This window comes from Scyliorhinus torazame, chromosome 2 (assembly GCF_047496885.1).
Source record: "Scyliorhinus torazame isolate Kashiwa2021f chromosome 2, sScyTor2.1, whole genome shotgun sequence".
Lineage (NCBI taxonomy): Eukaryota > Metazoa > Chordata > Chondrichthyes > Carcharhiniformes > Scyliorhinidae > Scyliorhinus > Scyliorhinus torazame.
In genome coordinates, this window is record NC_092708.1 from 42,204,812 (window position 1) to 42,230,919 (window position 26,108).

Sequence of the window (26,108 nt, forward strand, 5' to 3'; positions counted from 1 at the left end):
ACTTCCTCTGGGTACTCGTTTCCTCCCACAGTCCAAAGATGTGTGCGTTAGATGGATTGGCCATGCAAAATTGCCCCTTAGTGTGCAGGCTGGGGGAGTGGACATGGGTCGGGTGCTCATTCGTAGGCGCAATGCAGACTCAGTGGGCTGAATAGCCCCCTTCTGCACTGCAGGGATTCAGATAAAGTTGCTCTGCTTCTCTCCCACTGGGAAAGAAAACTGCTTTTAATTGTGGTCAAACAAAACAAGGATTGCCAGATCAGACTTCACTCCCAAAAGCATTTCTCCCAAACTCCTCTCTCCACAGCTTTCTCCCAGGCTCCTCTCTCTCCACAGCTTTCCCCCAAATTCCTCTCCACAGCTTTCTCCAAAACTCCTCTCTCTCTCTCTCCACAGCTTTCTCCCAAACTCCTCTCTCTCTCCACAGCTTTCTCCCAATCTCCTCTCTCTCCACAGCTTTCTCCCAAACTCCTCTCTCTCCACAGCTTTCTCCCAAACTCCTCTCTCTCCACAGCTTTCTCCCAAACTCCTCTCTCTCTCTCCACAGCTTTCTCCCTAACTCCTCTCTCCACAACTTTCTCCCAAACTCCTCTCTCTCCACAGCTTTCTCCCAAACTCCTCTCTCTCCACAGCTTTCTCCCAAACTCCTCCCTCTCCACAGCTTTCTCCCAAACTCCTCTCTCTCCACAGCTTTCCCCCAAACTCCTCTCTCCACAGCTTTCTCCCAAGCTCCTCTTTCTCCACAGCTTTCTCCCTAACTCCTCTCTCTCCACAGCTTTCTCCCAAACTGCTCTCTCTCCACAGCTTTCTCCCAAACTCCTCTCTCTCTCCCCACAGCTTTCTCCCAAACTCCTCTCTCCACAGCTTTCTCCCAAACTCCTCTCTCCACAGCTTTCTCCCAAACTCCTCTCTCCACAGCTTTCTCCCAAACTCCTCTCTCCACAGCTTTCTCCCAAACTCCTCTCTCCACAGCTTTCTCCCAAACTCCTCTCTCTCTCTCCACAGCTTTCTCCCAAACTCCTCTCTCCACAGCTTTCTCCCAAACTCCTCTCTCTCTCCACAGCTTTCTCCCAAACTCCTCTCTCCACAGCTTTCTCCAAAACTCCTCTCTCCACAGCTTTCTCCCAAACTCCTCTCTCCACAGCTTTCTCCCAAACTCCTCTCTCCACAGCTTTCTCCCTAACTCCTCTCTCTCTCCACAGCTTTCTCCCAAACTCCTCTCTCCACAGCTTTCTCCAAAACTCCTCTCTCCACAGCTTTCTCCCAAACTCCTCTCTCCACAGCTTTCTCCCAAACTCCTCTCTCTCTCTCCACAGCTTTCTCCCTAACTCCTCTCCCTCCCCAGCTTTCTCCCAAACTCCTCTCTCTCCACAACTTTCTCCCAAACTCCTCTCTCCACAGCTTCCTCCCAAACTCCTCTCTCTCCACAGCTTTCTCCAAAACTCCTCTCTCCACAGCTTTCTCCCAAACTCCTCTCTCCACAGCTTTCTCCCAACTCCTCTCTCTCCACAGCTTTCTCCCAAACTCCTCTCTCTCCACAGCTTTCTCCAAAACTCCTCTCTCCACAGCTTTCTCCCAAACTCCTCTCTCCACAGCTTTCTCCAAAACTCCTCTCTCCACAGCTTTCTCCCAAACTCCTCTCTCTCCACAGCTTTCTCCCAAACTCCTCTCTCTCCACAGCTTTCTCCCAAACTCCTCTCTCCGCAGCTTTCTCCCAAACTCCTCTCTCTCTCCACAGCTTTCTCCCAAACTCCTCTCTCCACAGCTTTCTCCAAAACTCCTCTCTCCACAGCTTTCTCCCAAACTCCTCTCTCTCTCTCCACAGCTTTCTCCCAAACTCCTCTCTCTCTCTCCACAGCTTTCTCCCTAACTCCTCTCCCTCCCCAGCTTTCTCCCAAACTCCTCTCTCTCCACAACTTTCTCCCAAACTCCTCTCTCTCCACAACTTTCTCCCAAACTCCTCTCTCACCACAGCTTTCTCCAAAACTCCTCTCTCTCTACAGCTTTCTCCAAAACTCCTCTCTCTCCACAGCTTTCTCCAAAACTCCTCTCTCTCCACAGCTTTCTCCAAAACTCCTCTCTCCACAGCTTTCTCCCAAACTTCTCTCTCTCTCTCCACAGCTTTCTTCCAAACTCCTCTCTGCACAGCTTTCTCCCAAACTCCCCTCTCTCTCCACAGCTTTCTCCAAAACTCCTCTCTCTCTCCACAGCTTTCTCCAAAACTCCTCTCTCTCCACAGCTTCTCAAAATGTGCCTCTACCTGTCTGAGGAGGAGAAGAGTGCCAGTTAGGGACCAAGAACGTTTTGTCTAAAGTAGAGAAAGTTTGAGAGTCAAGGCGGTTACGAAATGAAGCCAAAATATTCCACAGGCTTCGAACAAAAAAAAAAAAAAAAAATAGATTTTACCATACAAGTTCAGGACTTAATATTCCAGATACGTTTGCAGTACATGCAAACTAACAGACAAACTGGTCGTACACAACACACGACACTAAAAATGACTGTCGCAACCAAAACAAATTCAATGCATTTCTCAATAACTCACCCAGGCATTGGTCACATTTTGAGCCAACTAATCTCACTGAAACTTTGTTTTTCTCATCAGGATCTCGGAATCCTCTTCACAAGTCTCCCCCAGTCAGAAGTCTTCAACAATAACCCACCCCACAAGATTTCAATCTTGCCTTCTGAGATTTCTTCCCCCCCCCCCCCCCGATTGTCAGAGTAAACTCAAGCTTCGCTTTGCAAGCACAATCTCAGATCTTCAGCTGTGTCAAACAGAACACCACTGGTCCAAAAGGACAGCTTCACCCAAAATCCCACAGCATGAGTCACCAAATCTCAGCTTCCTTCTCGGATCAAGACTTCACATGCCCATATCACTCAAAGTCTATCCTTGCAGCTCTCTCTTAAATTTGGAGCCGAGGGACCTACCTCTGTGCCCTGGCTTTGGGCCTTATCTGGGATGACCTGTCAACTTGACCTGCCATTTTGCACCGTTCGGTTTATCTTCTGTGCAGGTCGACAGGGCAGGTCCCCAGCCTGAAGAGCACGAAAAAACAAACTGTGCATATGCAGCCTTTTCTCCTGCCAGCACATGCTCAGGAGGCCTGAGGTTCGGCGAGTACAAGAATTCCCAACCAACATGCTAAAAGTATGTAGTTGAGTTTCTCAACAACTGAGAAAAATAAAAAAGGTTCTATAACAACTTTTAAGTGCATGGAATTGTTATCTTACTTAAAAACACATTTGAAACAATGGTTCCTTGGAATTTAGTTTATTTCCAAATTCCATTAAGAAATCTCTGCAAATTGTGCTTAGGTATATGGGATATTTGGAGTGATTCAAAGTAAAGGTAGATCTTTATTTCAAGACCAATATTTGACATGTTCGCTCTGCATTCTTCAACAGTTTGCATTATCAAACCAAAATGTCATCAATAGACCTATTTGGTGGCTTTGAAAAACCTTAGCGCATATGAGGGAATATTTAATACCCAGACCAAAAGGAAATTACCTTAAGACTAACTACATAGGGCGGCACAGTGGTTAACACTGTTGCCTCATGGCGCCGAGGACCCGGGTTCGATCCCGTCCCTGTGGAGTTTGCACATTCTCCCCATGTCTGTGTGGGTCTCACCCCCACAACCCAAAATGATGCACAGCGTAGGTGAATTGGCCACGCTAAATTGCCCCGTGGAAAAAAATTGGGTACTCGAAGAAAAAAAAATTGTTTTTAAAGACTAATTACTTAACTACTTCACAAAGCAGCTGAGAACAACTAATGGTGTGTTTCTAACCATCTGTCACAGGGGAAATGTTAGAAGCGGCAGTTAGGCAATGAGGCAGAGAACATGGTTTTCTGAAAGGCATATCATTTTTAAGCAATGCAACAAGTCTGATAACACCAGGTTAAAGTCCAACAGGTTTGTTTCGAATCACTAGCTTTTGGAGCGCAGCTCCTTCCTCGGGTGAATGAAGAGGTGTGTTCCAGAAACACATATATAGACAAAGTCACTGATGCAACACAATACTTTGAATGAGTCTTTGCAGGTAATTAAGTCTTTACAGGTCCAGACGGAGTGCGCTCAAGATCAACTGCAACATCGTCATTAAACCAGCAAAGGAGACGCCACCGTCATATTGAACAGAACGGATTATTGCAAAGAAGTGTACCTGCCAACTCAATAGACTGATCAAGACCTTGGATCCAGACCTTCAGAGCACCCAATGTGCTCTCATCCCACGTATTCTCCACATTGGAGATCTTTACTGCCTCCTGAAAATACACAAGGCTAACACACCGGGCTGCCCTATCGTATCAGGCAATGGGACCCTGTGCGAGAACCTCTCTGGCTACATAGAGGGCATCTTGAAACCCATTGTACAAGGAACACCCAGCATCTGTCATGATATGACGGACTTCTTACAAAAACTCAGCACCCATGGACCAGTTGAACCAGGAACATTCCTCGTCACAATGGACAAATTTGTTATGGGCCACGGTTTAGAAAACTCCAAAGTATATCATGGAGTTCAGCCTGTTTTTAGTCTCTGTTCATAAGGTACTGAGTGTGTCCTTCTCCACACTCAAAAACTTCAGAGCTTCTAAAAGAGCCATTGTCCACAACACACTCCCTACTTAAACTGGAATACCACATCTGGAAAGCAACCACAATATGCTCACCCCTCACTGTCTTTCACAAAGCCAATCCAATAGATAGACCTTTATCCCCCCCCCCTCGAGCCCTCAATTTGTTATGGGCCAGGGTTTAGAAAACTCCAAAGTGTATCATGGAGTTCACCTGACCCACGACTTTTAATAGATTGTGGTTATGGGAAGCACAAGGGCCTACTTTATTGGCATGATGCAACAGAGATCTAAAGTGCTTTTAAAACAAAACCATGTTTACTTATGAATCCAGTTAACACTTTATAAACACACAGTAAACATTGTAACAACTAACACCACCAATAATCCCCGCAGATACAATATTCTATAAGTAACCCTTCATAACTTTCCTAACAACATCCATAAGTCCAAAAGACCCTTTTTACAGAAAGACAGCAGGTTTAAATTATCTACTGAAACAGGTATTACTTTGAAATCACCCAAATGAACATTCTTCAGCTTGTAGAGATATCCATACACATTTGCTTGCTTTCACTGCAGCTTCCCACTCTGAAGAAGAAACTAAAACACAGACACACACCAGCTTTTTGCTCAAAGCGAAAGCACGCTATATCAGCATAAAAGCAGAGTCACAGCTCAGCTCCACCCACACACTGACATCACTGCCGCTATTTGATAAACACCCATTTAACATAGAACATACAGTGCAGAAGGGGGCCATTCGGACCATCGAGTCTGCACCAACCCACTTAAGCCCTCACTTCCAACCTATCCCCGTAACCCAATAACCCCTCCTAACCTTTTTGGTCACTAAGGGCAATGTATCATGGCCAATCCACCTAACCTGCATGTCTTTGGACTGTGGGAGGAAACCGGAGCACCCTGAGGAAACCCATGCAGACACAGGGAGAACGTGCAGACTCCGCACAGACAGTGACCCAGCGGGGAATCGAACCTGGGACTCTGGCGCTGTGAAGCCACAATGCTATCCACTTGTGCTACCGTGCTGCCCTTAAGGTACATCCACTACAGCTATTTAATAAACATCCATTTCTTAAAGGTACTCTCACATGACACTCGTCACAATGGACGTCTCGACACGCTATACCAGCATGCCCCATGACGACGGCATTGCTGCAACAGCCTCAGTACTCAACATCGACAACCGCCAATCACCAGATGTAATTCTACTACTCATCCGCTTCATCCTGGATCACAACGTCTTCACCTTCGACAACAAGTTCTTCATCCAGACACACGGAACAGCCATGGGGACCAAATTCGCACTTCAATACGCCTACATCTTTATGCACAAGTTTGAACAAGAACTCCTCACCGCACAGGACCACCGCACAGGACCTTCAACCGATCTTATACACCAGATTCATCAATTACATTATTTTCCTTTGGACCCACGGTGAAGAATCACTAAAAGGACTACACGATGACATCAATAAATTCCATCCCACCATCAGACTCACCATGGACTACTCTCCAGAATAGGTTGCATTCTTGGGCACACTCACCTTCATCAAGGATGGTCACGTCAGCATTTTGCTTTACCGCAAGCTGAGGGATAACCTCACAATGCTCCACTTCTCCAGCTTCCACCCTAAACACATTAAAGAAGCCATCCACGATGGACAAGCCCTCCGTATACGCAGGATCTGCTCAGATGAGGAGGAACGTAACGGACATCTACAGACGCTGAAAGATGCCCTCGTACGAACGGGATATGGTGCTCGACACATCGATCAACAGTTCCAACCCGCCACGGCAAAAAACCACACCAACCTCCTCAGACGACAAACACGGGACACAACCGACAGATTAACTTTCGTCGTCCAGTACTTCCCTGGAGCGGAGAAACTACGACATCATCTTCGCAGCCTTCAACACGTCATCGATGAAGACGAACATCTTACAAAGGCCATCCCCACACCCCCACTACTTGCCTTCAAACAACCGCGCAACCTCAAACAGACCATTGTTTGCAGCAAACTACCCAACCTTCAGGAGAACAGCGACCACGGCACCACACAACCCTGCCATGGCAGCCTCTGCAAGACGTGCCAGGTCATCAACATGGGTACCACCATTACACGTGAGAACACCACCCACCAGGTATGCGGTACATACTCGTGCGACTCTGCCAATGTCATCTACCTCATACGCTGCAGTAAAGGATGTCCCGAGGCGTGGTACATTGGCGAGACCATGCAGACGCTGTATCAACGGATGAACGGACATTGCGCGACAATCACCAGGCAGGTATGTTCCCTTCCAGTCAGGGAACATTTCAGCAGTCAAGGGCATTCAGCCTCTGCTCTTCGGGTAAGCGATCTTCAAGGCGGCCTTCAGGACGCGTGACAACGCAGAATCGCTGAGCAGAAACTGATACCCAAGATCCGCACACATGAGTACGGCCTCAACCGGGACCTTGGATTCACGTCGCATTACATTCACCCCCCACCATCAGGCCTGGGCTTGCAGAATCCTACCAACTGTTCTGGCTTGAGCCAACTCTTTAACTTGTGATTATCCCTCTCTCCAATCGCTCCGTCTGGTCCTGTAAAGGCTTAATTACCTGCAAAGACTGGCATTCAAAGTATCGTGTTGCATCATTGACTTTGTCTATGTGTGTGTTTCTGGAACCCACCGCTTCATTCACCTGACAAAGGAGCTGCGCTCTGAAAGCTAATGATTCGAAACAAGCCTGTTGGACTTTAACCTGGTGTTGTCAGGCTTCTTACTGTGCCCACCCAAGTCCAACGCTGGCATCTCCACATCATTTTTAAGCAACTTATTGAAGTAGTAGCTTGTGCTGTAATTAAAGGGGAACCAGTGGATGTACTTTATTTAGATTTTCAGAAGGGATTGCTAAGGTGTGTGGTCCTGACAGAGGGGAGACAACATCGGCTGGAAACAGGAATTACCAAATAGGGCCCTGGCTGGAAACTATATTGGCTGCCTGCAGGACCATTTAAGTCAGCATAGATATGTATTATTACGAGATGGAACTTTGTGATTTCTCAATTACAGTATTGACCGCGTTAGCACGAAAGACAAAGACCATTCTATGAATATGTGACTCAAGAAAATAGAGATCAACTTTGCATGCAGAGGCAGACTTATACTTTTGGGGCCCTGCCCTCTCCCTCTTTGCAGGGATCCCTAAGTCATGCCCCGCTGTCGGTAGCCCACCCCAAATTATATCAAACACCACCCCAAATGATGTCAATACTCTCCTGACAGTTACGGTAACTGCTGGGAATGTTTGATGGTGACAACGTAGAAGTGTCCATTCTCTGTATCTCGCCCATGCATTCTATTGTAGTAAAGTATGAAATCTCAAACAGGCCTCGTCAGAATTTGATGTTGTGGATATGGAAGAACAGTTACTTCCACTGGAACAGAAACTTTGGGCGGCACGGTAGCACAGTGGTTAGCACTGTTGCTTCACAGCGCCAGAGACCCAGGTTCGATTCCCTGCTTGGGTCACTGTCTGTGCAGAGACTGCACATTCTCGCTGTCTGTGTGGGTTTCTTCCGGGTGCTCCGGTTTCCTCCCACAAGTCCCAAAAGACGTGTTTGTGAGGGGAGTTGGACATTCCGAATTCTCCCTCAGCGTACCTGAACAGGCGCCGGAGTGTGGCGAGTAGGGGATTTTCACGATAACTTCATTGCAGTGTTAATGTAAGCCTACTTGTAACACGAATAAAGATTATTCTTATAGACACAGGATGTCTGGCCTGAGCTCCAGTCTGTCTACCAGTTTCAATTTGCTGCCAATTGGCTCAAAGTGTTCCCTCCTGAAACTAACTTGCTTGTCGCCTTTCCCTGGAGAAACACAAAGCCCTACCTCTCTGTTCCAACTTGATTACCTGTTTTTGCTTAAACAAGAGGACGCTATAGAGAGCGGGAGAGACAAAGAGGATGAAGGGCCGGCAAACTGGAACAGTAGGTAGAGCTGTTCATGGATTGTTTGGCGGTAATTTTTTCTTTTTAAATTGTTTCTAGGTAAGCTCAGATTTGTTGAAATCCCTCGCTACAGCTGTCATTTTAAAAAAGAAAGCAAGATTTCAGGTATTCTGGGTTTTTTTTTTGATTGACTGGTAGAAATCTTATAAGCTGGTCAACGTTTTCACCAGAGAGAGAGAGTTCTCGGGCTGCCTTGCAAAGCAATGATTGCTTAAGAGGGCGAAGAAAGTTTGATCTATTAGTGCAAAACTGAGAACAAGTGAGGACTGGAGTGCGCTGCAAAACTGCTCGTTGTGCACAGTGTCTCTGCGGATCTATTGCCAAGGTTTGTTCTGTATTGCGGAGAGCAAGGGTCCCTACACTGACCCCTGGGGATCTCCACTACAACCCTTCCTCCAATCTGAAAAGCAATCATTTTGTACTCGGCATTTAGCAAACAGAGCACTCGGATTCTTGTCACTCGCCCAATTTCTTATCCAAGTGCTTAAGTTCTTTTTTATTCCATTAGCTAGAATTTTGCTCACATGTGGCACAGTATCAAATGTCTTATGAAAATCCATATGCACCACATCAACAATGTTGCTCTTGTCAATCTTCCTCGTTATCCCCTCAAAAAATACAAGAGAGTTAAATGTGATTTTTACCGTAATTAGTCCATGCTGGCTTTCCTTAATTATCCTGCGCTTGTCTAAGTGACTATTGATTTTGACCCTAGTTCCAGAGGTTTCCCGATCATTGAAGACAAACTGACTGGTCTGTAATTGCCAGCTTTAGCTTTGCATCTCTTATTGAACAAAGATGTAACATTCGTATTTCTCCAGACCTCTGGCATCACGGTTGTGTCTAAGGAAGACTGGGAGATTATCACTAGATAATCTACAATTTGCGCTCTTACTTTCCTCCGTACTCTCGGATGCACCTCATCTGGTCCTGGTACCTTATCTATTTTAAGTATGATGTGGAGATGCTGGTGTTAGACTGGGGTGAGCACAGTAAGACGTCTTACACCAGGTTAAAGTCCAACAGGTTTGTTTGGAATCACTAGCTTTCGGAGCACAGCTCCTTCATCACTCACCTAAACTTCCCATACTTTGTTCCCTCTCAGGAACGTGACTTTCCTGAATCCGAATCAACTGTCGCTTGAAAGACTTCCACATGAACACACACTCTACTGTAACTCTGTTTTATTTGGGTATTACAATCTTTATAATCAGTCACACAGAATATGAATCAGACTCACAGCTGAAATGTGGCAACTAGGGCCTTTTTACAGTAACTTTGTTGCAGTGTTAATGTAAGCCTGCTTGTGGCAATAAAGATTATTATTATCAAGGAAGCATCAAGAACTAGAGGGCACAGATAATTATTTGGCAAAAAAGTACCAAGTGATGTAAGGAAAAACATTTTCACCCAGTGGGTGGTCGGAGTTTGGAACAAACTTCAAGAGGACAGTGGAGGCAGGTTACATCAATGTAATCAAAGGGAATGGGATTGCTATCTGAAAAGAATGTGCAAGGTTATGGGGATATGGCAAGGGAGTGAGGCTATGTAGAATTCTCTTTCAAAGAGCCGGTGAAGATTCTATAAGCCAAATGGCCTCCTTCTGCTGTAGGGATTCTGCAAGAGGGTTGGAGTTGGTAGCTAGAAAATGTAATTTAGAGAGTAGTCTGAAAATAATGGCTTCAGTGTTCCCAATAATTAATTTTGTTAATCCAGTACTGGACTTCAGATAAGTAATTAAATAATTTAGCAGCAGTGGAGGAGTCAAGCGAGGTGTCGATGAGATAGAGCTGGGTGACATCAGCTTACACATGAAAAGTAATGCAGTGCTTTCAGATGGCGTGGTTACGGAGCACCATGTAGACAGGAAATAGGAGATGGCCAAGGATACACCAGAGATAAGAGTAGGTACAGAAGCCATATATATTAGAGGTGTGAAGGACGTTATAGTCAGGCAAACAGTACTGCTCTCACACATCAATAAATAAAGCAGATGGTAATTTCGCAGGCAGCAGAAAGTCAAATCTCTGCTTGCTGCTGCTATATTAAATGTCAGTTCAATAAGTACATTAAGGTTGCTGACCCCAACTCTCCCAGATGGTGAGGTCACAATTGTAAGTGATAGGCAGGCAAGCAGCAAACGGTCTCAATTTTAACCCAATTCTAACTTTTCAATAAGCTCTTCTTCCCAACATAAGTGAAACCAATGATATGGAGATTTTTGTTTTGCAGCTGGTACGCAGTAACATGTTTTATTTACTAAAACCAACATGCAACACTTGTATTCGAAGAGAAACAAAAATAGCAAAAAAACGTATCTTTTATAAACATGGATCCTAAACCTTTTTTTTTACAATATATCATTTCATATTAATCACAAATTGAACTAATAAATTACATACTGGCAACATGCTGGGAGCACAGCCATTACAGAACCAGTACAAAGTGGCTATTTGAAAACTTCACTGCGGAACAAGTTTGTAATACTACTCCCACTTTACACCCAATCTCAACTACAGCAATTTTGAAGGTAATCTGGCAGGTAAAGGGAAATAAGATAGTAACAGGCAATAAGATAGTATAGAAGATATCCTAATAAGTAAACAAAGCAAATTCCATTAAACGCACAAGATGAAAGATTCCACACATGACTAAAATATGCCCTGCACTCTACAAGGAACCGAGAATGGAGTTTATTCAGATTGTTGAGGATCAATAGTTAAGGAAGTGGATCATCATCCAATAGAGTTTATCCTATAAAGTCTCACTAAAAAAAACAAGTAAATTTACAATCTGGAAATATTTCCTTTTTCCTGCAGACAGACAATACATGGAATTTAGTAAAGTTCACTGGTCATTGTGATGGAAATCTTCTGAAGTCAAAAGGGATCAACAACAGTGTTACACACCAATGCATGCAAGAATACTACTCTAAAAAATACCTGCAGACCAAATTTATTACAAGTCAATATTTATCACAATCAATATGCAAGAGGAAATGTCCAACTCAAATCCTGGCATTTGCTTTTTTTAAATAAATTTAGAGTACTCAATTCATTTTTTCCAATTAAGGGGCAATTTAACATGGCCAATCCACCTAGCCTGCCTTTGGGTTGTGGGGGCGAAACCCACGCAAACAAGGGGAGAATGTGCAAACGGCATTTGCTTTTTGAAAGATTTGTTAACTGGGTCAGATCTGTTATGAAAAATAGGATTTTAAAATCCATCTCCCAACAGTCTCCAATGCAGAAATAGTAACTCATGGATAAATCTTTTCTCCTGCTAACTGTAAATGCAGAACATCCATAGCACGAATTCAACGAATGCTTACATTTGTTTACTTACAAGTTTCTCGATGCTATACTGTAACTGGCATGTCTTTCGATTCTTCCGAATACTGAACTTCACCACATCAATTACTGCTGGTAAATTGTGCATTTGACTTTAAAGTTATGAATTTTAGTCTTACCTTCTCCAGTCGTCATATTCAACAGTAATCTACACACACACAACTGCTCGGTGTTAGTCCTTGAATCAGAGGATTCAGTCTCAACAGGGTAAAATTCAACCAACCCTTCCGCACTGAGATGCCATCTGCCAATCAACTGCAAAGTCAAAGCCTCCAGCTTCCTTTCTCTGCCTTCAGAGGAAGGGATAACATTTCCCAGTGAAAGTTCCTTCCTGCACAATAACCTAGCTCCCAAGCTTTCCTTCAATCTCTATTTGAGGATTTCAAATAGTACCAAAACTTGACCGTCCCAGAAAATATATGCTGTAAAAGATCTTGTACTTACAGTTAAGCTCAATCACATTAAAAAGCGATGTTTGCCTGCATCATTGAAGTTGAATAGCAATGATAATCAAATCTCACAATTTTTCATACCAACTCAAAAGTTGTCTCCACTCTCTCACCTTTGTGTGCATCTAAATTCAATTCCCTAGATTAATTTACTTTGATTGGCAGGTATGCTTGCTGCATAGCATGTTGCCACAAGTGACTGCACACAAGCACAAAAGACTTCACATAATTGTACATCACCAGCAAGGAAATGTTTGACTGATCTTAATTACAAACACTTATACGTTGGAAAAATAATCTCTCTTTTAGGGGCGCCGAGATTGCCTGCAATTAACAGAAAGCAATGGCTCAAAAATGTTATTCTATATTCATTCAGCAACCTCAAATTTTAAATTAAGAGTTACTAATTTCAAAGCCTGACATTATGATGTTAGATAGATGGGCTGCAGCATCTTCAAGAAAAATGAAAATTTAACCCCAAGTATGACAGTAACCAAACAATTAGAACATTTCTAAACGTGAATTGGTCTTCAAAATTATGTTTCCCAATAGCCACAGAAAACCGTTCCTTTTTTTAAAACAAAAAGAATATCCAATTCTTTTTTTTTTTTTAAACAATTAAGGGGCAATTTAGCGTGGCCAATCCACCTACCTTGCACATCTTTGGGTTGTGGGGGCGAGACCCACGCAGACACGGGGAGAATGTGCAAACTCCACATGGACAGTGACCCAGGGCCTGGATGGAACCTGGCACCTCGGCGCCGTGAGGCAGCAGTGCTAACCACTGCGCTACCGTGCCACCCCACAAAAAACCTTTCCAACGCAAGGCATCACATCTGGAAAGGATTGGAAAAGGTAAACAGCACCAAGTTGAATTTATTTGCTCTTGGATGCATTTTAGCATTTTTCACATTTTTGTAGGGCTAACATTGATCCTCTCAAGTTGTATATTCAACGTTAGAATAATGTAGTGGCCATACAGCTACCATCCAAATTTTATTTCTAACATATAAAATTCTTGGATAACTGTATCACGCCTTGCGGAAGCTACATATATTCTATATCCTGTAAAACAAAATGTCAATCCACAATCCTCAGTGAGGGAACCAGTGTTTGCCGTTTTACATTAATAATAATCATCTTTATTAGTGTCACAAGTAGGCTTACACTACACCGCAGTGAAGTTACTGTGTAAATCCCCTAGTCGCCACACTCCGGCGCTTGTTTGGGTACACTGAGGGAAAATTCAGAATGTCTAAATCACCTAACAAGCATGTCTTTCGGGACTTGTGGGAGGATGCCAGAGCACCGGGAGGAAACCCACACAGACACGGGGAGAACATGCAGATTCCGCACAGACAGTGGCCCAAGACGGGAACCGAACCTGGATGCCTGGCGCTATGAAGCAACAGTGCTAACCACTGTGCATTATGAATTCCTAGGTCCACATTTAACATTTCTATGCAGAGATTTATAATGGGCTTTATTTACATAAAGACATCATCTTGTAGCACTGCTGCCTCACGGCGCTGAGGGCCCGGGTTCAATCCCGGCCCTGGGTCACTGTCTGTGCGGAGTTTGCACATTCTCCCCATGTCTGTGTTGGTCTCACCCCCACAACCCAAAGACATGCAGGGTAGGTGGATTGGCCATGCTAAATTGTCCCTTAATTAGAAAAAAAATTAATTTTAAAAAGACATCACTTTGTAATTGCACAATTTACTAACTGGGTGACATTTACCAATGCATATCAATTAAAAATTTCCTTGCATCATTTTTTCCCCTCTGGAGTTGAAACACCTTTAATAGCCAAAAGGGGGCTAAATAAAAGTAGACTTAAAAGAAATAATCATTATTTGGTGTGTTTTAATGCCTTTTATGATGTTTTCATTTGGATCGACTCAGCTGATCTACAAAAAGCCATTTGAATTTAATATAGTTGGTTGGATCTGCTATATTGTAGGTATATTTGGGTCAGGACATCTGAGATGTAAAGTGCATTCATTACTCTGGATGCAATCAGGAGTATTGAACAAATAACTGCCCAGTTGTGCAGCACAATTATTTGAGAAATAGTTAAAATTTCAACGGATTTACGTTTGATTTAACAGACTGAAATTTTAAGGAGGCTGTGTATCAAGTGCGCATAAAGGAAGAGCCCACAAGTGAGAGTGCGTGGGAGAGGGAGTGCACACGAGAAAATTTAATGTGTATTTGTTAAAGAGGCAACAAACTGAATTATGAAAGCAAACAGTCTGAGGTAATAAACAAAGTTGGAAGAGCAAGGAGGATGGGTGGGGGAGAAAGGAGAGAAATAGACTGAGGCTGAGGGGATTTTTTGATTTTGATTTGATTTATTGTCACATGTATTAGTATACAGTGAAAAGTATTGTTTCTTGAATGCTGTACAAACAATGCATACCGTACATAGGGAAGGAAGGAGAGACTGCAGAATATAATGTTACAGTCATAGCCAAGGTGGAGAGAAAAGATCAACTTAATAGAGGTAGGTCTTCAAAAGTCTAATGGCAGCAGGGAAGAAGCTGTTCTCGAGTCGGTTGGTACGTGACCTCAAACTTTGGCATCTTTTTCCTGATGGAAGAAGGTGGAAGAGAGCATGTCCGGGGTGCATGGGGTCCTGAATTATGCTGGCTGCCTTTCCGAAGAAACGGGAATTATTGAGAGTGTCAATGGGTGGGAGGCTGGTTTGCATGATGGATTGGGATACATTCACGACCTTTTGTAGTTTTCTGCGGTCTTGGGCAGAGCAGAAAGAATGCTTTCTATGGTGCATCTGTAGAAGTTGGAGAGAGTCATAGCTGACATGCCAAATATCCGTAGTCTTAGTCTTCTGAGAAAGGAGAGTCGTTGGTGGGCTTTCTTAACTATCGTGTCGGCATGGGGAGACCAGGACAGGTTCTTGGTGATCTGTACATCTAAAAACTTGAAGCTCTCGACCCTGTCTACTTTGTTGAGGGGGATCTTATAGAAACATATAAATTTATGAAGGGAATCGATAGGATAGATGCGGGCAGGTTGTTTCCACTGGCGGGTGAAAGCAGAACTAGGGGGCATAGCCTCAAAATAAGGGGAAGTAGATTTAGGACTGAGTTTAGGAGGAACTTCTTCACCCAAAGGGTTGTGAATCTATGGAATTCCTTGCCCAGTGAAGCAGTAGAGGCTCCTTCATTAAATGTTTTTAAGATAAAGACAGATAGTTTTTTGAAGAATAAAGGGATTAAGGGTTATGGTGTTCGGGCCGGAAAGTGGAGCTGAGTCCACAAAAGATCAGCCATGATCTCATTGAATGACGGAGCAGGCTCGAGGGGCCAGATGGCCTACTCCTGCTCCTAGTTCTTATGTTATGTTCTTATGTTATGTTCTTATGTTCCCATTGATGTAGACAGGGGCATGTTCTCCACTATGCTTCCTGAAGTTGATGACAATCTCCGTTCTCCAAGGCGGCCTTCAGGACCCGCGACAACGCAGAATCGCCGAGCAGAAACTTATAGCCAAGTTCCGCACACATGAGTGCGGCCTCAACCGGGACCTGGGATTCATGTCACATTACATTCATCCCCCACCATCTGGCCTGCGAAATCCTACCAACTGTCCTGGCTTGACACAATTCACACCTCTTTAACCTGGGGTTACCCCATCTCTGGATCTGTAAAGATTTAATCACCTGCTAATGCTCGCATTCCTAGCATTGTTTGGCATCTTTGAATTTGTCTATATATGTGTTTCTGGAACAGACCTCTTCATTCACCTGAGGAAGGAGCAGCGCTCCGAAAGCTAGTGACATCGAAACAAACCTGTTGGACTTTAACCTGGTGTTGTAAGACTTCGTACTGTGCTCACCCCAGTCCAACGCCGGCATCTCCACTTCATTTTGTTGACATTGAGGGAGAGATTATTGTCGTCGCACCAGTTCACCAGGTTCTCGATCTCATTCCTGAACTCTGTCTCGTCAGTGTTTGAAATCCGACCCACTACGGTGGTGCCATCAGCAAATTTGAAAATCGAGTTGGAGGGGAATTTGGCTACACAGTCATAGGAGTATAAGGAGTATAGTAGGGAGCCGAGGACACAGCCTTGTGGGGCACCGGTGTTGAGGATGATCGTGGAGGAGGTGTCGTTGCCTATCCTTACTGATTGTGGCCTGTGGGTTAGAAAGTTCAGGATCCAGACGCAAAGGGAGGAGCCGAGGCCAAGGCCACAGAGTTTGGAGATGAGTTTTGTAGGAATGATGGTGTTGAAGGCTGAGCTGTAGTCAATAAATAGGAGTCTGACATAGGTGTCTTTGTTATCTAGGTGTTCCAGGGTAGAGTGCAGGGCCATGGAGATGGCATCTGTTGTAGACCTGTTGCAGCGGTAGGCGAACTGTAGTGGATCAAGGCAATCCAGGAGGCTGGAGCTGATTCGTGCCATGACTAACCTTTCGAAGCACTTCATGATGATGGATGTCAGAGCCACTGGACGATAGTCATTAAGGCACGCTGCTTGGCTTTTTTTTTTGGTACAGGGATGATGGTCGTCTTCTTGAAGCAGATAGGGACCTCAGATTGTTGTAAAGAGATGTTGAAGATGTCTGCGAATACCCCGGCCAGCTGATCCGCGCAAGACCTGAGTGCTCGTCTGGGTACCCCATCCGGGCCAGTGGCTTTCCATGGGTTGACCTTCGAGAAGGCTGCTCTGACGTCTGCAATGGTGATGTCAGATAGAAGTTCATCTGAGGCTTCTGGGGTGGAGGGATCGCGCTCGCTGACCTCTTGCTCAAAGCGTGCATAGACTGCATTGAGCTCATCATGGGTGCATTGGAGCCGTTGATTTTACATGCCTTCATCTTGTAGCCCGTTATGTCTTGCAGACCTTGCCATAGACGGCGGGGGTCCGTGTGGCTAGCCTGGGTCTTGAGCTTGGTCCAGTAGGTCTTTTGGCATCTTTGATGGGTTTCTTTAGATCATATCTGGCTTTCTTGTGTAGGTCAGGGTCGCCTGACTTGAACGCCTCAGACCTAGACTTCAGCAAGCAGTGGATACCCCAGTTCATCCAGGGTTTCCGGTTGGGAAACACGCGGATTTGTTTCTTTGGCACAGTCTTCTACACACGTACTAATGAAGTCAGTTACTGTAGTGGCATACTCATTCAAGCTGGTCGCAGAGCTTTTAAATACTGACCAGTCCACTGACTCCAAGTAGTCCCGTAGGAGATGAAACGAAATGAAATGAAAATCGCTTGTCACAAGTCGGCTTCAATGAAGTTACTGTGAAAAGCCCCTAGTCGCCACATTCCGGCGCCTGTTCGGGGGGGCTGGAACGGGAATTGAACCGTGCTGCTGGCCTGCCTGGGTCTGCTTTAAAAGCCAGCTATTTAGCCCAGTGTGCTAAACCAGCCCCTATCATCCGATTCCTCAGACCATAGATTATCATAGAATTTACAGTGCAGAAGGAGGCCATTCGGCCCATCGAGTCTGCACCGGCTCTTGGAAAGAGCATCCTACCCAAGGTCAACACCTCCACCCTATCCCCATAACCCACTAACCCCACCCAACACAAAGGGCAATTTTGGACACTAAGGGCAATTTATGATAGCCAATCCACCTAACCTGCACATCTTTGGACTGTGGGAGGAAACCGGAGCACCCGGAGGAAACCCACGCACACACGGGGAGGATGTGCAGACTCCGCACAGACAGTGACCCAAGCCGGAATCAAACCTGGGACCCGGGAGCTGTGAAGCAATTGTGCTATCCACAATGCTACCGTGCTGACCAACAATGCACAACTTTCTTTGACGGATTCTCCCACTTCAGTCTTTGCTTATAAGCAGGAGCACAGCCTTGTGGTTCGATTTGCCAAAGTGTGGGTGGGCGAGAGCGGTAGGCACGTTTGATATTTGTATAGCAGTGGTCCAGGATGTTTGGGCCTCTGGTGGAACAGGTGACGTGTTGGTGATAACTTGGTAGTACGCTCTTGAGCTTGGCCTGATTGACGTCGCCAGTTACAATGAACAAGGCCTCGGGATGTTTCGTTTCAAGGCTATTTGTGGTGGTGGATATTTTGATCTTTCGGTCTGGCCAGAATACCTTGGGAGAGCAAGTCAGATAGTGGAACAAGGGGTTTTGAGGAAACAAAAATGAGGGAAGGAGGTAGGGATAGTGAAGAATGCCAAGGATTGTAGAAGGAAAAGGTGACAGTGGAAAGTTGAAAGAAAACATAAGTGGTTTCCAGTTCAGTATGCAGCAATTGATGGCATTTCTTGCTACCAACACACATATAGAAGTCTTACAACACCAGGTTAAAGTCCAACAAGTTTGTTTCGAATCACTAGCTTTCGGAGCGCAGCTCCTTCCTCTGGTGAGTGACAGGTTCAGGTGAGTGAGCCCTACTAGGTAGGGTGCTCTTTCAGAGGATTGGTGCAGACTCGATGGGCTGAATGGCCCCATCTACATTGTAGGGATTCTATGGTTGGCAAGGAAAAATCCAAGGAAGAGGGCCCCACATAACATTTTTCTTCAAACACGACTATATTTTCTCTCCTTCCCATTCTCTTTCAATCTACACTCACCAGATACGTTTCATCTTCCTAACAATCTCCTTTGTACACATCCAGTTCCTTGGGGCGGCACAATAGCACAGTGGTTAGCACTGTTACTTCACAACACTAGGGGCCCAGGTTCGATTCCCGGCTTGGTCTGTGCGGAGTCTGCATGTTCTCCCAGTGTCTGCGTGGGTTTCCTCCGGGTGCTCCGGTTTCCTCCCACAGTCCGAAGATGTGCGGGTTAGTGAATTGGTCATGCTAAATTGCCCTGTAGTGAACAAAAGTTAGGTGGGGCTGCTGGGTTACGGGGCAAGGGTGGAGGTGTGGGCTTAGGTAGGGTGCACTTTCAGGGGCCAATGTAGACTTGATAGGCCGAATGGTCTCCTTCTGCACTGTAAATTCTAAATACCTCCATCAGCCACCAAGACGGGCATACCTTGCTTGAACAAAGCTTTCTCCAGTTCATCTACCTCCCTTCTTTCGCCGCCTGGCTGAACCTGCTCGTCCCTCGAACATCTTCACACCTCCACTCATTTCCTCCAAACAACAGGTATTCTTAGGGAAACTTATATGGGTCTATGCCTGCCATTTTATGAGGTGCATAGAACATGCTTTGTTTCAGTCGTACTCTGGTTCCCACCGTTCTGATACATTCATCAATGGACATTTTTAGTCCATTGATGACTGTATCAGAACCACATCCAGGTCTTACACAGAACTAAAAATGTAATCAATTTCTTATTTCTATTCCCTCTTGCTTCCACATAGTCCTCATCAGGGCCGTCGACTGTGCCCATCCAATTACCTGCACTTCTGGCCTCACTTTTTTCTTCATACCAGAAGGACGACAGAATCCTCCTCATCCTCCCCATTCACTCCACCAGCCTCCCCATCCACTCCACCAACCTCCCCATCCACTCCACCAACCTCCCCATCCACTCCACCAACCTCCCCATCCACTCCACCAACCTCCCCATCCACTCCACCAACCTCCCCATCCACTCCACCAACCTCCCCATCCACTCCACCAACCTCCTTATCCTCCCCATCCACTCCCCCAGCCTCCTCATCCACTGCACCAGCCTCCTCATCCACTGCACCAGCCTCCTCATCCACTGCACCAGCCTCCTCATCCACTCCACCAGCCTCCTCATCCACTCCACCAGCCTCCTCATCCACTCCACCAGCCTCCTCATCCACTCCACCAGCCTCCTCATCCACTCCACCAGCCTCCTCATCCACTCCACCAGCCTCCTCATCCACTCCACCAGCCTCCACATCCACTCCACCAGCCTCCACATCCACTCCACCAGCCTCCACATCCACTCCACCAACAACCTCATCCTCCCCATCCACTCCACCAGCCTCCCCATCCACTCCACCAGCCTCCCCATCCACTCCACCAGCCTCCCCATCCACTCCACCAGCCTCCCCATCCACTCCACCAGCCTCCCCATCCACTCCACCAGCCTCCCCATCCACTCCACCAGCCTCCCCATCCACTCCACCAACCTCCCCATCCACTCCACCAACCTCCCCATCCACTCCACCAACCTCCCCATCCACTCCACCAACCTCCCCATCCACTCCACCAACCTCCCCATCCACTCCACCAACCTCCTTATCCTCCCCATCCACTCCCCCAGCCTCCTCATCCACTCCCCCAGCCTCCTCATCCACTCCCCCAGCCTCCTCATCCACTGCACCAGCCTCCTCATCCACTGCACCAGCCTCCTCATCCACTGCAACAGCCTCTTCATCCACTGCACCAGCCTCCTCATCCACTCCACCAGCCTCCTCATCCACTCCACCAGCCTCTTCATCCACTGCACCAGCCTCCCCATCCACTCCACCAACCGCCCCATCCACTCCACCAACCTCCCCATCCACTCCACCAACCTCCCCATCCACTCCACCAACCTCCCCATCCACTCCACCAACCTCCCCATCCACTCCACCAACCTCCCCATCCACTCCACCAGCCTCCCCATCCACTCCACCAGCCTCCCCATCCACTCCACCAGCCTCCCCATCCACTCCACCAGCCTCCCCATCCACTCCACCAGCCTCCCCATCCACTCCACCAGCCTCCCCATCCACTCCACCAGCCTCCCCATCCACTCCACCAGCCTCCCCATCCACTCCACCAGCCTCCCCATCCACTCCACCAGCCTCCCCATCCACTCCACCAGCCTCCCCATCCACTCCACCAGCCTCCCCATCCACTCCACCAGCCTCCCCATCCACTCCACCAGCCTCCCCATCCACTCCACCAGCCTCCCCATCCACTCCACCAGCCTCCCCATCCACTCCACCAGCCTCCCCATCCACTCCACCAGCCTCCCCATCCACTCCACCAGCCTCCCCATCCACTCCACCAGCCTCCCCATCCACTCCACCAGCCTCCCCATCCACTCCACCAACCTCCCCATCCACTCCACCAACCTCCCCATCCACTCTACCAATCTCCCCATCCACTCTACCAACCTCCCCATCCACTCCACCAACCTCCCCATCCACTCCACCAACCTCCCCATCCACTGCACCAACCTCCTTATCCTCCCCATCCACTCCCCCAGCCTCCTCATCCACTGCACCAGCCTCCTCATCCACTCCACCAGCCTCCACATCCACTCCACCAGCCTCCACATCCACTCCACATCCACTCCACCAGCCTCCACATCCACTCCACCAACAACCTCACCCTCCCCATCCACCCCACCTGCCTCCACATTTATCTGTCATTTTCACCACCTTCACAGCAATGCCACCAAGCACTTTTCACTTTGCATTTGCTAGTTTGCTCATTATTGGGAGGCCAAATGTAGATTTGGCGATTGCTCTGCTGAATGACATGCTCAAAAATTGTGAGCATGTTACTTCCATGTAGGCTGTTAACCAGAGGGCCTAGAGCTTTGTATAGAGCTGACACTCTTTAGCTGTGAGATCCTGTCTAGTTGGTACACTGCCTATTTGAGTCTCTGGCTGTCTCTTACTTTACGGAAACAATCCTTCTTCATAGTCTTCTTGTCAGTAGCTAGGAAATGGAAGCAGGTCTCTTCCATGATTTGGCGCAAAAAGCATGTACAGGTCGCTTGATGTCAAGTATATGTGCAGGACACATGACCTGCTCACTGCTGCCGCTTCTGGCCGAAAGACTGCACACCGCTTCATTAATTTATTTTTATTCAAAAGGCGGCAGCGGCTGCCATTCCGAATTTAAAATCCAGTAGCAGCTGTTTTGCACTTCTCCCGCAATTGGGACCACCGCGGGAACAGCATGACTGATCACTCCGCAACCAACCCACGGGTCACAACCCGCACATGAAAAACCCTGCATTAGGACATTTACCAAGGTGCACCTTGTTATTGTGACAACTAATGTCATTCCAAGAATAAATTGTAAAAATGTCTCGTCAAGTCCCATTCTTGCACTTAACTAGCAAGACAATAAATGAATTTAACTTTGCTGACGTAACAGCAGATTACAAAGAACAAAGAAATGTACAGCACAGGAACAGGTCCTTCGGCCCTCCAAGCCCGTGCCGACCATGCTGCCCGACTACACTACAATCTTCTACACTTCCTGGGTCCGTATCCCTCTATTCCCATCCTATTCATGTATTTGTCAAGATGGCCCTTAAACGTCACAATCGTCCCTGCTTCCACCACCTCCTCCGGCAGCGAGTTCCAGACACCCACTACCCTCCGAGTAAAAAACTTGCCTCGTACATCTACTCTAAACCTTGCCCCTCTCACCTTAAACCTATGCCCCCTAGTAATTGACCCCTCTACCCTGGGAAAAAGCCTCTGACTATCCATTCTGTCTATGCCCCTCATAATTTTGTAGACTTCTATCAGGTCACCCCTCAGCCTCCGTCGTTCCAGTGAGAACAAACCAAGTTTATTCAACCGCTCCTCATAGCTAATGCCCTCCATACCAGGCAACATTTTGGTAAATCTCTTCTGCACCCTCTCTAAAGCCTCCACATCCTTCTGGTAGTGTGGCGACCAGAATTGAACACTATACTCCAAGTGTGGCCTAACTAAAGGTTCTATACAGCTGCAACATGACTTGCCAATTCTTATGCTCAATGTCCCGGCCAATGAAGGCAAGCATGCCGTATGCCTTCTTGACTACCTTCTCCACCTGTGTTGCTCCTTTCAGTGACCTGTGGACCTGTACACCTAGATCTCTCGGACTCTCAATACTCTGGAGGGTTCTACCATTCACTGTATATTCCCTACCTGCATTAGACCTTCCAAAATGCATTACCTCACATTTGTCCGGATTAATCTCAATCTGCCATCTCTCCGCCCAAGTCTCCAAACAATCTAAATCCTGCTGTATCCTCATCGCTATCCGCAATTCCACTAACTTTTGTGTCGTCTGCAAACTTACTAATCAAACCAGTTACATTTTCCTCCAAATCATTTATATATACTACAAACAGCAACGGTCCCAACACTGATCCTTGCGGAACACCACTGGTCACAGCCCTCCAATTAGAAAAGCATCCTTCCATTGCTACTCTCTGCCTTCTATGACCTAGCCAGTTCTGTATCCACCTTGCCAGCTCACCCCTCATCCCGTGTGACTTCACCTTTTGTATGAAGTCAACATCCACTGCCCTACCTGCATCAATCATCTCCTTGAAAAACTCTATCAAGTTAGTGAGACACGACCTCCCCTTCACAAAACCATGCTGCCTCTCACTAATACGTCCATTTGCTTCCAAATGGGAGTAGACCCTGTTTCGAAGAATTCTCTCCAGTAATTTCCCTACCACTGAAGTAAGGCTCACCGGCCTGTAGTTCCCTGGATTATCGTTGCTACCCTTCTTAAACAGAGGAACAACATTGGCTATTCTCCAGTCCTCCGGGACATCACCTGAAGACAGTGAGGATCCAAAGATTTCTGTCAAGGCCTCAGCAATTTCCTCTCCAGCCTCCTTCAGTATTCTGGGGTAGATCCCATCAGGCCCTGGGGACTTATCTACCTTAATATTTTTTAAGACACCCAACACCTCGTCTTTTGGGATCTCAATGTGACCCAGGCTATCTACACACCCTTCTCCAGACTCAACATCTACCAATTCCTTCTCTTTGGTGAATACTGATGCAATGTATTCATTTAGTGCCTCGCCCATTTCCTCTGGCTCCACACATAGATTCCCTTGCCTATCCTTCAGTGGGCCAACCCTTTCCCTGGCTACCCTCTTGCTTTTTATGTACGTGTAAAAAGCCGTGGGATTTTCCTTAACCCTATTTGCCAATGACTTTTCGTGACCCCCTTCTAGCCCTCCTGACTCCTTGCTTAAGTTCCTTCCTACTTTCCTTGTATTCCACACAGGCTTCGTCTGTTCCCAGCCTTTTAGCCCTGACAAATGCCTCCTTTTTTTTTCTTTTTGACGAGGCCTACAATATCTCTTGTTATCCAAGGTTCCCGAAAATTACCGTATTTATCCTTCTTCCTCACAGGAACATACCGGTCCTGAATTCCTTTCAATTGACACTTGAAAGCCTCCCACATGTCAGGTGTTGATTTGCCCCCAAACATCCGCCCCCAATTTAGGTTCTTCAGTTCCCGCCTAATATTGTTATAATTAGCCTTCCCCCAATTTAGCACATTCACCCTAGGGCCACTCTTATCTTTGTCCATCAGCACTTTAAAACTTACTGAATTGTGGTCACTGTTCCCGAAATGCTCCCCTACTGAAACTTCTACCACCTGGCCGGGCTCATTCCCCAATACCTGGTCCAGTACCGCCCCTTCCCTAGCTGGACTGTCTACATATTGTTTTAAGAAGCCCTCCTGGATGCTCCTTACAAACTCTGCCCCGTCTAAGCCCCTGGCACTAAGTGAGTCCCAGTCAATATTGGGGAAGTTGAAGTCTCCCATCACCACAACCCTGTTGTTTTTACTATTTTACAAAATCTGCCTACCTATCTGCTCCTCTATCTCCTGCTGGCTGTTGGGAGGCCTGTAGTAAACCCCCAACATTGTGACTGCACCCTTCTTATTCCTGATCTCTACCCATATAGCCTCACTGCCCTCTGAGGTGTCCTCCCGTAGTACAGCTGTGATATTCTCCCTAACCAGTAGCGCAACTCCGCCACCCCTTTTACATCCCCCTCTATCCCGCCTGAAACATCTAAATCCTGGAATGTTTAGCTGCCAATCCTGCCCTTCCCTCAACCAGGTCTCTGTAATGGCAACAACATCATAGTGTCAAGTACTAATCCAAGCTCTAAGTTCATCTGCCTTACCAGTAATACTTCTTGCATTAAAACATATGCACTTCAGGCCACCAGACCCGCTGTGTTCAGCAACTTCTCCCTGTCTGCTCTGCCTCAGAGCCACACTGTCCCTATTCCCTACTTCTCCCTCAATGCTCTCACCTTCTGACCTATTGCTCCCGTGCCCACCCCCCTGCCATACTAGTTTAAACCCTCCCAGGTTAGTAGAAGAGCAAATGATAAAACCATAATTTCAAGCATTTAAAATATAGGCTGGAAATCCCCAGCTGCTGGGATTCTCTTCCCACTGACAGTGCACCCCCACTCGCGGGTTTCTTGGCAGCATGTGGTGGGGTCAATGAGAAATCCCATTGCCAAGCACCAGGAAGATAGAATCCCGCTGCCTCCAAACCGCGTGCCACCAAGAAACACACAGCTGATGGACCGGAGAATCCCGCCCATGTAGTCCTATAAGTAGTGTTAGAAAATATAAACAACCAAGATGAATCTTTTCAAATATCTAACAGTGTCACATTAGCATTCAGATCAAAGAAAGATATGGTAATCATTTTTAAAATCAAAAAGTAATAAATATTTATCTTGTATAACATTTCTTTCTGCCCTGCATCAATTTTTAAACAGTTGACTGTACACATTTCTTTTAAATATGCATGTACGCATTTCTTTTAAATACGTAGGGATTGAAATATAAAATTTGATTCACTCATGACCTGTTCAATCAAGCACAAAGATCAAATACTTATGCCAGCTGTTAAAACCAAGCCTACAAATTTGAATTCAGAATTGCTTCCACTGCTAAAAACAAATATTAGATCATTGCAAAAGGAAGCTCATGATGATTCTTTAATATCCCCAATTTCAAAAACAGCTAGAAAATAAGAGACCAGATTACT

General features: G+C 46.4%; 1 protein-coding gene across 41 annotated transcripts in view; it reads right to left on the reverse strand.

Moving 5' to 3' along the window:
* Positions 1–26,108, reverse strand: part of clasp1a (cytoplasmic linker associated protein 1a) — a 414,750-nt gene that overhangs the window by 243,921 nt on the left and 144,721 nt on the right. The window lies entirely within an intron of this gene.